This window comes from Pleurodeles waltl, chromosome 10 (assembly GCF_031143425.1).
Source record: "Pleurodeles waltl isolate 20211129_DDA chromosome 10, aPleWal1.hap1.20221129, whole genome shotgun sequence".
In the NCBI taxonomy this organism is placed as follows: domain Eukaryota; kingdom Metazoa; phylum Chordata; class Amphibia; order Caudata; family Salamandridae; genus Pleurodeles; species Pleurodeles waltl.
In genome coordinates, this window is record NC_090449.1 from 313,422,426 (window position 1) to 313,436,516 (window position 14,091).

Below are 14,091 nucleotides of genomic sequence, written 5' to 3' on the forward strand. Positions count from 1 at the left end.
TTCATATTTTAACTTGTGTATGTTTGAGTTTTGTCATTTTGGTCTTGTTTGATTTAGATAAATATTACCTATTTCTCTAAACTGATGTGATTTCCATTTTGTAGTGGTTTCACTGTGTTACTGTATGTGTTAGTACAAATACTTTACACATTGCTTCTGAAGTTAAGCCTGCCTGCTCGTGCCAAGCTACCAAGAGGGAGAGCGGGGGTTAACTGAGTGTGATTCTCCTTTATCCTAACTAGAGCGAGTGTCCTTGCTTGAACACGGGGTAACCTGACTGCCATCCAAAGACCCCATTTCTAACATCCGTTATTTAAGCATCTGAACAAAAACCCTTATTTTATTTAAAGGTGCTGAAATTGTAGGGAAATATTTTGCGGCACTGAAACCTTTAGACACTGCATATGCACATAAACACCATTTAACCTGTTCAATGACAGAGATTGAAAATACATTTCCAAACTAAAATCCAAAACAGATAAGTATCTTAGAGCAAAATACAAGACAGAGGAAAAAGAACATGAATTGTAAGGGAATATGCCAGCTTTGACTTTGGACTGGCAACATAAAGGGAAGTTGTGCATACACATTGACCAGAGCTGTATAGATCCATTGTTTATAGGGAAAACTCATTGCAAGCTTGTATTTGATGTCAGGGGAAAGAGGGCATTCTTTTAGGATTGAAATGATCCTGTGATCACTGCACTGTATTTTATTTGTGGACAACATTCATATTTTAAGTTGTCAAAAGGTTAGCATGGTATGTGTTATCTAGCTATAGTGTTTCCAAAGATCTATCATGTGGAAAATCTTGAAGATCCTATGTGCAAGATGAAAGCTAGAATTAGAAAAGGAGCAAGTTCTGCTGAAATAGTAGGGGATGTCTTTGGTGCATTGATTTAATCAGTGAGAGTGATTTTGAATGGCCTGAAGATCAGAAGGTTGTCTACTATAGTGGTTAAGTTAGCTACTAGCAATGTGAATTTGTTGTCGTTGGTAAACATTGAGGTGGTAGCAATAAGATCGATGGTTTTGCAAAATTGACTTGCGCTAGACTTGATCCTCGCAAAGGAGGGCAGCTCTGTCAGATACTGAAGGTCCAGCAATGTTGTACCTATATTCTGGATAAAAATAAGCATTTACAGAAGTATATCCAGAAAATTATTATTGGGTTTACTAAGGATTTGAAAGAGTTGGAAGCGACTGGTGCATAGGAAGTAGTTGGAAAGGGATGTTCTGCTATAGGCAGGTGGTTTGGAAATTTGAGAACTGGAATTGTAGGCTTTATGCTGAAACCATTGTTGATTATTTCAGCTCTGTGTATAGTTCTGTTGGATGGGTACAAAATATTTCAGAGACCGAGGATTCAGAAAGGAAGAAAGAGAGCAGAAGTTGAGATGGAAGATAAACAGTGTAAATATTATGATGACATGAAACATTTGGAGGAATCTAGGCAAAAGATGTTTAAAACAACCAGGTTTTAGAGAGTCTCATTCAAGAATGAAGTGGGTTTATGATGACACTGGAGAGAGGGTTGAGAGAACTTAACCTGGCTGTGCCATTATGCCTTTTAAAACATGAAATGAAGGGGCAGTTATTTTCCTACAGAATATGAAAGTGTTTTCCATTAACCATGTTGCATTGAAATGCATCAGGTAAAATGCACAGATAAATACAATGTTTCATGTGTGACACATTTAATCATTATTTGTAAAATGTTTGTTATAGTATTTTAAGCACTACTATTCTTTACAATATTTTTATATTTAATATAAGACGTAGAGAAACCATTTAATTTGAAAGTGTACTTATATTAATTTTATTACGAATTTGTGATTTTATTCTGAAAATTGATTTTTTATGTTTGTTTTAATAGAGATATTTTCAATTTACTTATTGATTGTAGGATGTATTTCCTTTTAATTGTGCTTGTTTTAAGGCTAGTCCATTTTGATTGTTCATGATCTGTGTTCTTCTTTTATGGATTGTGTTTTTAATCCAAAATAAAGACCGTGAATAAAGACTGAATAAAGTGTACTTGTGCAAATTTAGCCTGGCCAGAGTGAAGGCCTATATTTTTTCTATTTTATAAAATTTTCAATGTGAAGTTTTCTTTTTTGCATGTTTTTCTAAAGCTGCAGGTGGTGAAACTAATAAGGAGCCTATTGTGCGAGAGAGATAAGAGAGTCTGAGAGAAGATTTACAGGGATGGAAGGAGTATCCTGAAATGGCAGTTAACATTGTGAAATTCCTGAGCGTGAGGCTGCACCAAGGCCACATAGAAAAAACCTAAAGGACATACTGTTACCAATTATCAATTGATTTATGATGTTGTTTCTCAGAGGACTAGTTTGACAATTATGTCATTTTTGGAAGGGTTGAGATTTAAGTGTGGCATACTGAAAGTTTCAGACCCCTTTATTCTTTGAGCAGAGCACACCTCTTAGAGGTATAGACCTCAAATTCCTAAAGATTCAGTGACTTTATGCTGTACACAACTCTCTCTTGACGGAACCTTCGACAGGCGTTCCGCTAAAATAAACTTTTCTCTGAAAACTCTCTAATATCAGAATAGTTAGGAATCTCAATTCAATTGTTAGGCAGGAGAATATGATTTTAGATTTTAAACACCAAACACTTTTCTTGATTTTTTTTTTTAATTGTCACTATTGAGGTATCGGTATTGCATATGTTAATCTGATTCAATTATGTGTGATGTTTAACTCTCCGTTAGTTATGTTGTATGTTTACAGTATGGTTTTGAGACTTATTTATGTAAGTTTGACTTTGAATCTGCAATAAAGCCTTTCAAAACTTCAAGTTGGTGTCTGGGAATTAATGTGTGGCCATTTGGTTGCACTGTAATTGATCTTAAAAAGTTTGATCTGAGTGTCTTCACCCCTCGGAACAAAGAAGGAAAGATTCATCGGAATCAAAAGTTAGAGATAAAGTCCAAGCTGCATCACCCTCCTGCACAATCAAAATTGGTTGGAACATCCAAGTGCCAAATTATTTTATGGTAAGGGGCATGTCTTGAGCCCACCAGCTTGGATTTGACACAGAGTAAGAACATCTAAAACAGTCTGACCTGGCTTTGCGTCAAGGCTTTATGCAAGTGAAACTAGAAGGTAACAAGGGAGCAACATATATGCTGAATAATGTATCTACAGGTAATGCGATTTACATAAAATTACAACTCTCACACACCTTACCCCTGTGCTGATGTCGCTGGTTCAAAATTACCTCTAGCATGCTTTTGAGCCACTCAAAACATGTTACTAATCCTTTGTAATCTTGTGCTGCACACTATTTTTTGTCATTGGTGCTAGGCTGCACGGTCATTTTTCAAGCTGCACTCCTCTGGGTGAAAGAAAGTAAATATAGGTATTGTTTTTTGATTATTTTTTTTGTCTTGGGAGTTGCATCTGTGGATCTGATGTGGAAAAGTCATTCAGGTTTTCCAAGGCTAGAAGACGTTCCATAGCAGCATCTTTTACAACACATGTATTCTTGCCAACAGTTCTTGTACATAACATAATCGTGGTTACTGAAACAACAGAAAAACAGGGAAAAAAGACTGCCAAATTGTTTTCAGGGCAAAGTTATGTTTATTTGTTTTCATTGATGTCTCTGTTTGGGATATTTTTTATCTAATTTTTGTTTTCTTCAAAATGTCATTATTTATCGACACTCTCAATGTGAAAAAGGCACAGTGACAATCTTTGAGAGTAGAAAAAAGAAAAGAAATGCTCTCCGTGTGTTAAAAGTTTATTCAAACTTTTATATCGCTTCTCCATTACACATGTATCTGCAATTATTTTTCCTTTTCTGCTGAGCCTAAGCATTAGTAAAGCTGGTGCAATTTTTAAAGAATTCATATGCCACAAAATAAAAAGTAAACATGCAGCCTCCTAAGTGTGGCTGACACATGATTGCAATAAAATATTAAAAAGACACTTATGTAACTGTTTTTCCAGTGACATTTTTGAACAAGCAGTGCCAATAGTTCTCGCCTGTACAACTGCTATTGGTTTGGCAATGTGTTTTTTCCATATTGCACACCAGACTGCTCTTCAGCATGGTTAACTGTTAGTGGCGTGGAGTGTCGTGGAGTGGGGGAGTAGAGTTGTAGAGTGGATTTGTTGGAGTAGAGTGTCATAGAGTGGAGATGGGGGAGTAGAGTGTTATAGAGTTGAGTAGAGGGGATTCGAGTTTAGAAGCAGAGTGTCGGAGAGTGCAATGTAATAGAGTGGAGTGGACTGAGGTGGAATAGGGTGGAGTGGGTTGGAGTAGATTGAGTTAGTCTGGTTGATTGGAGTTGATTGGGATGGAGTGGGGTGGCTTTGAGTGGATGGACTAGATAAGGCACATTGGAGTGGGGTGGATTGAAATGGGGTGAGGTGGATTGAAGTGTGACAGATTACATTGGATTGGGGTGGGTGGATTGAATTTGAGTGATAGGACTGGGGTGGGATGGATTGGATTGGAATGAGGTGGTTTGGAGTGGGGTGAATTAGATTTGACTGGAGTGAAGTGGATTAGATTGAATTGGAGAGGGTGGATTGATTGGACTGAAGTGGGATGGATTGGATTGGAGTAGGTGTATTGGAGTGGGGTGGATTGGATTTATTGGATTGAAGTGGGTGGATAGGACTAAAGTGGGGTGGATAGGACTAGAGTGGGGTGGAGTAGAGTGGGGTGGATTTGACTGGAGTGGAATAGATTGGAGTGGAGGTCTGGGTGGATTGAACTGGAGTGTGGTGGACTGGAGTGGGGTGTATTAGAGTGCGGTGGACTTGATGGGGTGGAATGGACTGGGGTGGGGTGGATTGAAATGGGGTGGGACAGATTGGATTGGGGTGGGCTGGAGTGTGATGGATTGGATTGGAGTGGGGTGGAGTGGACTGGGGTAGTGTGGAATGAATTGGACTGGAATGAATTGGATTGAGTGAGTTGGATTAGATGGGGTGGACTGGAGTGAGTGAACTGGAGAGGGGTGGAATACATTGGAGTGAGGTGGACTGGAGTGGGGTAGGGTGGAATTAATTGGAGTGGGGTGAATTGGATTGAGTGGTGTGGATTAGATGGGGTGGACTGGAGTGGGGCGGATTGGAGTTGAGTGGATTGGATTGCAGTGGAGTGGATTGGATAGGGGTGGTTTGGATTGCATAGGGGTGATTTGGATTGGAGTGGGGTGATTAGGAGGTGGATCGGAGTGGTGTGGATTTATGGAATGGGATGGATTGCGAAAGGTCTGGATTGGACTAGGTGGAGTGGACTGGATTTGCATGGACTGGATTGGAGTGGGGAGGTTTATAGTAGATCGGACTGGAGTGGAGTGGGGTGGATTGGAATGGAGTGAATTGGGCTGTGTGGGGCAGATTGGATTGCAGTAGGTAGACGTTTTGGAGTGGAGTGCATTTCTGGAGTGGGTAGGATTGGATTGGGGTGGTTTGGAGTAGGGTGAGTTTGATTGTAGTGGGATGGATTAAGGTGGACTGGATTGGACTGGAATAGGGTGGGGTAGATTAGCGAGAATTGGATTGGAATGGGATGGATTGGAGTGGGGTGGTTTGGACTGGAATAGGGTGGAATGGATTAGAGTGGGTGTATCATGTTGGACTGGATTGCAGCGGGTAGGACTGGAGTGGGGTAGATTGTACTGGAGTGGGGTGGGATGGATTGTATTGGAGTGGGGTGGATTGTGGTGGTTTGGATTGAGGTGGAGTGGGGTGGGGTGAATTGGATTGGTGTGAGGTTGATTAGACTTGAGTGGGGTAGAATGGATTGGGCTGTATTTGATTGGTGTATGGTGGATTGCAGTGGGGTTGATTGTGGTGGATTGGAGTGGGTGAAATGGTGTGGGAGGTGGACTGGATTGGGGTGAGGTGGATTGGAGTGGGGCAGGTTGGAGTGGGGAAGATTGTTTTGGATTAGAGTGGGACAGATTGTTTTGGACTGGAGTGGGGCACAGTGTTTTGTATTGGAGTGGAACAGATTGTTTTGGATTGGAGTGGGGTGGATGTGATGGATTGGAGTGGGGTGGATTGAGGTGGAGTAGGTGGATCGGATTGGGGAGGCGGATTGAATTCAATTGGGGTAGATAGAAATGGGGTGGATTAGAGTGGGGTGGGTTGCGGTGGGGCAGGTTGTTTTGGATTAGACTGGGGTGGATTGAGGTGGGACAGATTATTTTGGGTTTGCCTAGGGCAGATTAGAGTGTGGCAGATTTTTTTAGATTGGAAAGGGGCAGACTGTTTTACATTGAAGTGGGGCAGATTGTTTTGGATTGTCTGGGACAGACTGGAGTGGAGCAGAATGTTCTGTGGTGGAGTGGGCCAGATTGGAGTGGGGCAGATTGTTTTGGGCTGGAGTGGGCAGATTGTTTTGTATTGAAGTCAGGCAGATTATTTTGTATTGGAGTGGGGCAAATGGCATTGGATTGGAGTGGGGCAGATTGTTTTAGACTGGGGTGGGACGGTTTGTTTTAGATTGGAGAGGGGCAGACTGTTTTAGATGGGAGTGTAGCAGATTATTTTAGATTGATGTGGGGATGATTGGAGTGGGGGTGGATTGGAGTGGGGTAGATTGGAATGAAGCAGATTGGAGTGGGGCAATTATTTTGGATTGTATTGGGGCTGATTGTTTTGGATTGGGGGGGCAATTGGAGTGGGGCAAATTGTTTTTGATTGGAGTAGGGCAGATTGGAGTAGGGCCAGATTGATTTTTATATTGGAGTGTTGCAGATTGTTTTAGCTAGGAGTAGAGCATATTGTTTTGGTCCAAGACTTGAACCACTTGAATGAATAGGACTAGATGGTGCTGGGGTTATCCATAGGCCAACCCATTGGGTGGAGAATATAAAACTCCCATAAGTAATAGTATTGAATACTGAGTTCCAAAACCGGTCTCTCACCTGCTCAAATACAGTCACCACTATTAGGAACAGTTTAGAACACATTTCAGTATGTTAGATACTTTGGCTGAATTGTGTAATAAAGTTGGTTGACGAGAGTAGCCTAGGATACTCACTGTGAGTCTTTTATCTCAGAAGATGTACTTAAACAATTTGCAGCAGGCACAACACTAGAAAAAAGAGTGGGATATATGTTTATTCCCGATTTTTCTTCAATGATCATCCCAGGAAGTTTCCAAATTATGGTAACAGGCAGAGTCATGTGATATAGCCCATATTTACTATCATTATTCAATGGAGCATGGAATGAAAAATTGCATTTCTGCATGACCCGAATGAGGAAGAATAATGGTGTGCAAAATCTATAAAGAGTCATTTGCTTACCATGTCATGCTGAGAATGCCATTTTAAAACTTTGCTAAGCATTGCACCATGCTGCAAAAGACAAGGTTATGGTATCTTGTGTGAAACTTATACTCACATTAAACTCTCAAGTATAAATTCCTCAGTGATGACAACCAGACAAGGGTAAACCACGGAAAATCTCTAAGGCTGCTTAAATTACACAGTACTCATGGGAATTACATGCAGGATTCTGCTTGCCATTTTTTGTGCCTTGCTTCCTTGGGCATTAGGATTTCATGTAAAGCAAACTCACACCTGTTTAGTTGATGTGCTTTGAATCAAATCCTAGAGCTTTTGCACTGGCTCCTTTATGTTACTACCACTCTGCATACATGTTAGACTTGTCAGCCTTAGGGTGGTCTTACACTTACATCAAATGCTTTGCTTTACTTCTCCATTATTTGCTGATCTTGTTTTGGTGGCCTTAAGATTCTTTGCACTTTATCACTGCCAAACTGAGCTAAATCACGTCTTCACTTTCTAAAACATAGTAACACTGGCTTACACCTAACTGGCACATTTAATTTAATTGTAAGTGCCTAGTCTAGTGGTACTACATTTGCCCAGGGCCTGTAAATTAAATGCTACTAGTGGGCCTGCAGCACATATTGTGCCAGCTACTTATGTGGACCATTAAATAAGTCTCAGACCTGCGATTGCAATCTGTGTGGGTAGTTTTAAACTTCAATTTTGACCTGGTGAAATAAACTTTTTTCCAGGCTTAAACCTACCTTTTAATATATATAAGTCACCCGTAGGGTAGGCCTTAAATAGCCCTTAGAGCAGGGTACAGTGTATTTAAAACACTGGTCATGTACTTTTAACTTTTACATATTCTGGTAGTGAAAAACTCTTAAATTCCTTTCTTACTACTGCAAGGCCTACCTCTCCCATCAGATAACATTGAGTTAACCTATTACATTTGATAAGAGATAACTTTCAATTGGAAGCAGGTTGAAAAATATTGTTTGGTGTCTAAAGAATTGTAATTTAAAACCCTCTCTAATGGCAAAGTTGGATTTTAAGTCACAGTTTTAAAAATGCCACTTTTAGAAAGTTGGTGTTTTCTTGTTCCAACCATTTGGTGCCTGTATCCGGGAGTACAAGACTAGGACTGGATTACAATTGGTCTTTGTGTATTACTCCCAGACAGTGAGAAAAAGGGGGAATAGATGTTGGCAGAATGGGACATGTCTGACTTGATAGTGGGGGTGAGATGTCAACTAGCACTCTCGCACATCACAAAACCTCTGCCTGAGTACACTCACAAAGAGTTTGACACTACTCTTTTGTGCCCCCAGTCAAGTTGGGGCCAGACCAGGGAGGCAGGATATTCCAAACACCTCTGAGGTGGAAACCTCCAGGACCTTCTCCTTCTGGACCCTTAGTCCCAACTCTTCAGTAAATGTCTGGAACTGTGGAAGACTCAGAAAGACTGCTGTGGTGCACCGCCGAAAGTACTACTACTCTGCTTCCCTGCTGCCTGTGTGAGAAGGACTGGAGCTGCATCTTGAACCAAGGACCACCAGAGTGACTCCAAGGACTAGTTGGCTGGCCTCCTGATTACAGCCTCAGGGACAGAAAAGGCTCCAACCTCCTTGAATTCAGCTCATGGACTCTGTCTGCTGTGAGTCTTAACCCCTAAGTGGTGCCAACCCAGTCCTGGGTATTGGAAGTAGACCTTAAGGTGTTCTGCCAACCCAGCTGTGAAATTTTGAGCAGAGCCCATGCAGGGTGACACATCTCCTCGCAGCTCCGCATCGGAACTGCCACTTTGCACTGCCTTCCTGGTGCAGGACCTTGCTTCACAGCCCACTGCTCTTGGAATTGCTACTGTGCGACACATCCTTGGTGCAAGCCTCAACATCGCAAGCCCTCATCAAACGCATTCTTGAAAACACTGGAACTCACATTGCAAGCCCCGTTTAAAGCCTCATTGGACCGCAGCTGCGCAATGTATCTCTGACACGGGCCATGCAGCCTACAGCCTCTCAGACGACTGCTGCTCAATGCATCCTTGGCGCAGGATCTTGCAAGGCTCCTCAAGCAGGGTTTAAGGTTCTATGTCAGTGGGGGTAACATAGGGCCTGGTTTAGCTCTTGGTGAGTGGGTTACTCTGTCACAAACATGATGGTTATTCTGTCCACTGCATTACAATTTCCAAATGATATAAAGAGAAGGTTATTCTGTCTGCCATACTACAATTTCCAAAGGATATAAATGAATCATAAGACGACGGATGGGATATCTGTTACTTTTGTAACTGAGTAACTTCATCTGCCAAGATCTAAATCAGGCCCTTAGTTTCTGTATCTGCCCAACGCTCCATCACAGCTGGCCTGAATTTGCAACTTTGTCCTGGTCCATTGCAACCACATAACTACAATTGGTGGCTTTTTCACTTAAATCTTTAAAATTTTATATCTGAAGTTCTACAGATTGGATTTTTGGTGTTTCAGTTTCAAATAATTTATTAAATTTTACTCTATTTTTCTAAATTGTTGTGGGATTTTCCTTGTGTTGCATTTTCACTTTATCACTAATTGAAGTGATGCATAAATACTTCATACATAGCCTGACTCCTTTGTGCCAAGCTACCAGAGGGTTAAGCATAGTTTAATTTGGGGTTTGCTTGTGTTTCATATTGACCAGAATTGTAATTGCTGCTTGAATCGGGTTTCACCCCCCTCAATCAGTGACCCAATTTTCTACAATATACATTAGCAGAGTGGCTGATCCTGCACAACCCAAAGCATTTTTGGCATAACAGCCATGTCAATTTCCTGCAAAAAGTAGCCTTTATGTGAGAACGTTGATTCACACTGATGTCCGTCACTTTGAACCTCACTCCATAGCTTAATGCTGCCTGAGCGCAGGTGCTTACCTATAGTAAATTTGGGCCCTAACTTCACAAGAACCAAAACCGTGGAAAAGGCACTATGAAAATATAATTCTTCAACAGGGGAATTAGAGTGCAAACACCAGCAAAAAAGTGATTGTCACAGAACCAAGCTAGCATTGAGGTGCTAATGACTAAATTCGTATCCCAATGACTCTAACCAGGAAGAAGTAATAAACTGAGCAATACCACTTAACCTCTACAGTTGCACAAGTTCTTATAAGTAATATTGTGATACCATCTTTTGCCATATCTGAGTGATGAATTACACATCATTCACTGAAAAATCTCATCAGCCCCAGCAGACGTAAATGACATCTGAAGGCACTTCATAGAGTTGTTGTGTGCTGGAATCTTTTGAAAATTAGGATGCACATGCTGCATACACTTAGGTGCAATGTGTCAAAAACAGGTGTATCTCAGATTATCCATCCCATATATGTTGATACTAAGAAATATTGACTTCAGTGTATCAGCTACTACTATATCATTAAGGTAAAATCGGAGAGGTAATTAATATTCTTAACATCACATGTGCATACCTTGAGGACAGATATTTCTTCATTGCGTGTAGATGTGGAGTTAAGAATTGTAAATCGGAGCAGACCTGTATATAATACCTTAACATTAGAGTGGCAGCTGATATTCTGGATTCACTATTTTTGTAGGTCAATGTGAAAATGTTGTTGTTCTAGTAGTACACCAAAATATAGTTTTTTGATAAATGATTTTTATTTATTTTCAAGGTAGGTAAGAAGAAGGCATGGCATGAAAGAGTGGGAAAATTGTGAGAAACATTGCATTTGTACAGTACCTGATATCTTCCTTTGGTATCTCTCTCTTTTGTGTCTCTTCCCCACTTACACACACATCCATACAATAGGCATTTAACGATCAAATGTCTAGTCCAAAATATTACCACCATTTGCTCCAAATTTTCACAAATTTCTTCGGGCACTCTTAGGTTTTATAGATAGGTTCTTCTTGCTTGGCACACCAGTCAATCCTACATGCCATTGAGTCATCCACAGAGGCCTTGAGGCCCTCCACACTATGGCGATATCTCTCTTAGCCACTAAAGTTGCAATACCCACCAGGGCTCTATCAACCCGATGACCAACCGTGTCCCCCAACACCCCTAACAGAGCCAGTTTGGGAGATAGCTGCACAGAGACATCCAGGACCACTGACAGTGTCCGTTCAATTGCAGACCACTATCTAGAAATGGAGGAACATTGCCATACTATGTGGAAGAAGTTGGCGTGAGGGGTGCCCCACCTCCCACAGTTGGAATCAGGGACAAGATTAGTTGAGTGGAGACATAAAAGAGACATGTATGTATAATGGAGATTGTGTAGTTGTATTAAACGTAGGTGGGCCGGGATCTCCAGTTCCTCTGGGGCCATGCAAGCCTCCCACCAGTCCACTTCATCAAGTTCCCCAATCCAATCCTCCCAAGTCTGACTAAAGCGTTCAAGCGTTTCAGGAGCATTAGTGATCAGAGTACATTATAGTTGGGATATCCTGCCCCTCCCCAGTTCCCCCATCAGCAGTTTTATTTTGAGAGGGTTGAATTCTGGTACTTCTTGGAGGTGTGGGAAATAACAACCCAAGGCACGTCCCACTTGAAGATATTTATGGAATCATATATGCCATAGGAAGAATTGAGCTTGAAGGTCGGCGAATGAGCATATAGACGAGCCACACCACAAGTCAGCTAAAGTTGTAACACCCAATTCAATTTCATTTATGAAAGCCCTCCAGTGTGGACACCTGCAACAGTCACTGACCCCGCCAGAGGGGGGGTTTGACCCATCAGGCAATCCTCCCAGCCCATAAGATGGAGGACCCTCCTCCAAATCAAACAGATTATTCTGGTAATCGCGAGAAGTGTCTGGTGTATTGGACAACTATATAGATGGTCAAGCACGCCGTCCAACCTGAAATCATCAAGTTCCAAGCACTGTGTGGGGTAGTTCCAACCAACTGTCAGCCAGTCGTTTACCACCAGCAGGTAGGATGCCCAGTAATAAAACTGGATGTCCACAGTGGTGATCCCACCATCATAAACCAACCTCTGACACGTGGCATGAGCAGTTCTAGGGGACATCCCTGACAAAGAAAGAGCAAAGTAGCACTGCCACTTCATGAAACCAAGATACAGGAATGCAGTGTGGATAGTTCTGGAGAGTTTATAGAAATAGGGGAGCATCGTCATCTTGGCCAGAGCAACTCTGACAAACTAAGTTAAGTGGAAGTGCCATGCAGCCAAACTTTGTTTGGTCTTCTGTATGAGGGATGTTAAGTTGAGAATGTGGACTTTTTCAGGCATTGCAGAAATGTGGAACCCTAGGTATTTAAAATTTAGGTGACGCACAGCAATGTTCTTTTGCCATCCCCACAAAGCATTGTCACCCCGTAATGGGACCAGGAGGGATTTGTCTGCATTCAGATGGAGGCCAGAGGCCTCAACAAATAATCAAAGAAGGTCTAGGGCTCGTGGGCCCATTTTGGCAGGCTCCACCCAATAAAGCAAAACATTGTTGCATAGAGTGCAATACTGTCCTCTAGAGAGTTTTGCCAATTCCACACCTGTATCTGAGTGTCGCAGATGACCAACCTCCCCATAGGCTCTATAGCCACGGCAAAGAGGAGGGGGCAACCCTGACGGGTTCCATGCTTGATGCGGAAGGAGGCTGACAATACCCCATTAATGAGAACATGTGGATGTGAGTATAGAAGAGGTCTCAATCTGCTGAACCTAGGCCAAAATCCCATCCGTTCAAGAACCTGTCCCAGGTAATCCCAGTCCAGGGTGTCAAACGCCTTTTCAAAGCTGACAAAGAGGAGGGCCAGATCTGCTAAAAGTTTATGTCTGTGGGCAAGGGCAACATGAAGACGGCGTATAAAGTGTTCCGTGCTAGGGTTAGACATGAAGCCACATCAAGCTGGATGAATTAGGGAAGTAACAACTGTCTGAAGACAGGTGGCTATGAGATTAATGAATATTTTAATGTCTTTGTTGATAAGGGATATGGGGGTATGCCCCACAATCTTCAGTGGGAGGGTCAATATTAAAATGGATGACTATGATTGCCAGGTCCAGGTCCTGGGGAACTCCCCCTTTTGCGTTGCCTCATTATAGAAACTGAGCAGGTAGGGAGACAGTGTGTCACAGAGGGTTAAATAATATTCTAAGGGAAGCCCATCCGGGCCTGGCGTTTTCCCAGATTTCAGGTCATGCATAACCCCATGAATCTCCTGAATCATAATGGGTTTGTCCCGGGTTTGTCCTCAGATGAGAGCCGGGAGGTGGATGTCCGCTAAGAGTGGCTGGGTATGCTCTGCTGGGAAGGGAGGGTGTCAGGCATCTAAGTCATGATAATGAGCCACAAAAGTGGCTGCTATATGTTGTGTGAAAGCTACCCATTCACCCAATCTAGTTCTCACCTCAGGTATGAAACGTGTTTCAAGCCTTTTAGCCGCTATCCAGTAGAGAAGGACACCACTTTTCTCTTATTGCTCATGCACCCGTTGGATAGATGCTATTCAAACATTGGCAGGCCTCATGGAAGAAGAGTTGCCAGAAAGCCGGTTTGTCGAGGTCTAGCTGACGGGTGACTGTTTCGGTAAGGGAAAGGGCGATCTCTGTGGCAGTGCATAGTATTCGCGCTTCCAAGTCAGTCGTACTGTGTTGGCATTCTTTCTCTTTTTGTCCCAAGTATTGTTTCGCTGCACCCTGAATTGTTGGCTTACTCACTGCCCATGCAGTACCTGCGTTCTCAACTGTCCCATCGTTGGAGTCAAAGTACAACTTAGGTTTGTTCCCCATATGAGTGGTTAGCTGTTAATCAGTGAGGAACCATGCGTT